This window comes from Ascidiella aspersa, chromosome 5 (assembly GCF_963924565.1).
Source record: "Ascidiella aspersa chromosome 5, kaAscAspe10.2, whole genome shotgun sequence".
Classification (NCBI taxonomy): Eukaryota; Metazoa; Chordata; class Ascidiacea; order Phlebobranchia; family Ascidiidae; genus Ascidiella; species Ascidiella aspersa.
In genome coordinates, this window is record NC_139451.1 from 11,858,098 (window position 1) to 11,860,597 (window position 2,500).

Genomic DNA, 2,500 nt, shown 5'->3' on the forward strand with positions numbered 1-2,500 from the left:
TGTTTTCTTTAATCAAGAGCGAAAGTCAGAGGTTCGAAGACGATCAGATACCGTCCTAGTTCTGACTATAAACGATGCCAACTAGCGATCGGGGGGCGTTAGTTTTACGACCTCTCCGGCAGCTTGCGGGAAACCAAAGTCTTTGGGTTCCGGGGGAAGTATGGTTGCAAAGCTGAAACTTAAAGGAATTGACGGAAGGGCACCACCAGGAGTGGAGCCTGCGGCTTAATTTGACTCAACACGGGAAATCTCACCCGGCCCGGACACAGTGAGGATTGACAGATTGAGAGCTCTTTCTTGATTCTGTGGGTGGTGGTGCATGGCCGTTCTTAGTTGGTGGAGCGATTTGTCTGGTTAATTCCGATAACGAACGAGACTCTGGCTTGCTAACTAGTTACGCGACCCAATCGGTCGGCGTCTAACTTCTTAGAGGGACTAGTGGCGTTTAGCCACACGAGATTGAGCAATAACAGGTCTGTGATGCCCTTAGATGTTCGGGGCCGCACGCGCGCTACACTGACCGGATCAGCATGTGCTCGCCTTGGCCGACAGGTCTGGGTAACCCGCTGAACCCCGGTCGTGCTAGGGATAGGGAATTGCAATTATTTCCCTTGAACGAGGAATTCCCAGTAAGCGCGAGTCATTAGCTCGCGTTGATTACGTCCCTGCCCTTTGTACACACCGCCCGTCGCTACTACCGATTGAATGGTTTAGTGAGGTCCTCCGATTGGACCTGGCGCGGCCGGCAACGGTCGAGCCGGCGTCCGAGAAGACGATCTAACTTGATCATTTAGAGGAAGTAAAAGTCGTAACAAGGTTTCCGTAGGTGAACCTGCGGAAGGATCATTAACGGTCTCGCAAACGCTTCGGCGAACGCGAAACTCGGACAAGCGAGAGAAAAAGTCTTTGCTACCCGGCGCCCGACCCGCGAGGAGCGGCGCGCCGGCCGGCGATTCGGTCACCCGGTAATGTTTGCGCGTCGAGTGCCGCGGTGCCGCGCGCTCCGGCTTCAAGCGTCGGCCTGGCCGACCGCTCGGCGCGGTCTATTTTGTCACCCTATAGTGCGAGGCACTGTGCGAGCGAAACAATCGTGGATGGCTCTTGGCGGTGGATCACTCGGCTCGTGAGTCGATGAAGGACGCAGCTAGCTGCGTGAATTAGTGTGAATTGCAGGACACATTGAGCATCGACGTTCTGAACGCAAATTGCGGCCTCGGGTCAATCCCGGGGCCGCGCCCGCCTCAGGGTCGCGTTGCAAACGTTCCGCGCGGGGATTTCTCCGCGCGGCTGCTGCGGCGTCGGACGCGCGAGCGCCCGTCCCGCTCAAGACAGCACGGCACGATGCGCGACGATCGCGACCAGAATCCCGCGCGGCGGCGGCGAGTCGACCTCGAAGAGGCCAACGGCTGGCGGCTCAAGGGCGGGAATCGAGGTGCGCGGCGGCGCGCGGCGCCGACGGCGAGCGCGGAACGGGAAGAATAGTCCCGGTCCTTACTTTCGGCCTGAGGTCGGACGAGGCTACCCGCTGAATTTAAGCATATTACTAAGCGGAGGAAAAGAAACTAACGAGGATTCCCTCAGTAACGGCGAGTGAAGCGGGATGTGCCCATCGCCGAATCCGCGCGCTTTTGGAGTGCGCGGAATTGTGGCGTACGGAATTCGTCACGGCGCGCTTCGCCGGTCGCCCGCGTCCTTCTGATCGAGGCCTTTTCCCAGAGCGGGTGTCAGGCCCATGGCGGCGACAGGCGGGCGCGCTACGGCGTCTTCCCAGAGTCGGGTTGTTTGGGAATGCAGCCCAAAGCGGGTGGTAAACTCCATCTAAGGCTAAATACGGTCACGAGACCGATAGCGAACAAGTACCGTGAGGGAAAGTTGAAAAGCACTTTGAAGAGAGAGTTAAAGAGTACGTGAAACCGTCGAGAGGCAAACGGGAGGGCCTGTCGGGTCGCCCGGTCGCTTTCAGCCGGCCCCCTGTCGGCGACGTTGTCGTGCGGACCCTCACGGGCCGCCGGCGGCGCCGCCCGATCGGGGACCAGCGCACTAGCGCCGGGCGAAGGCCGCGACCGTCTGGACGGCGGCGAGAAGGCCGCGCGCAAGGTAACCCGGCCTCGGTCGGGTACTATAGGCGCGCGTGTCCGTCGGCCCGCCGTTCGGGCGAGGAGAGATCGCCGCGTCTGCCCTTCGGGGCCGAGCGCCCGGTGCCGGCTGGGGCGTCGTGGGTCGGGGACTGTTCTCAGTGCCCAGCCTCTTCGTCTCGGTCGCGCTTCCGGTGTCGTTTCGCGAGGCGCACGGGGTCCGCGGCTGAAGTCAGCCACCTTCCCGACCCGTCTTGAAACACGGACCAAGGAGTCTAACGTGAGCGCGAGCCACGGGGCAGTACGAAACCCATGGGCGCAGTGAAAGTGAATGTCGGCGCGGTCCGGCGGAGGTGAGACGTCGTCGTTCGCGGCGGCCGCATCACCGGCCGATCTCGTCCGCTTTGCCGGAGAGGTCGAGCGAG

The 2,500-nt window shown here is 61.1% G+C and overlaps 2 non-coding genes and 1 pseudogene across 2 annotated transcripts in view; all 3 read left to right on the forward strand.

Moving 5' to 3' along the window:
- The window catches only part of LOC146143782 (small subunit ribosomal RNA), a 1,811-nt gene extending 962 nt beyond the window's left edge, over positions 1 to 849 (forward strand). The window contains exon 1 of the ribosomal RNA XR_014500426.1: positions 1 to 849. This exon is cut by the window's left edge and continues 962 nt beyond it. This is a non-coding gene — a ribosomal RNA (small subunit ribosomal RNA).
- Positions 850 to 1,096: 247 nt separating this feature from the next.
- On the forward strand, positions 1,097 to 1,250 carry LOC146143783 (5.8S ribosomal RNA). Its single transcript, XR_014501250.1, has one exon. It is a non-coding gene; the product is annotated as a 5.8S ribosomal RNA (ribosomal RNA).
- A 248-nt stretch (positions 1,251 to 1,498) lies between these two features.
- The window catches only part of LOC146143784 (large subunit ribosomal RNA), a 3,679-nt pseudogene continuing 2,677 nt past the window's right edge, over positions 1,499 to 2,500 (forward strand).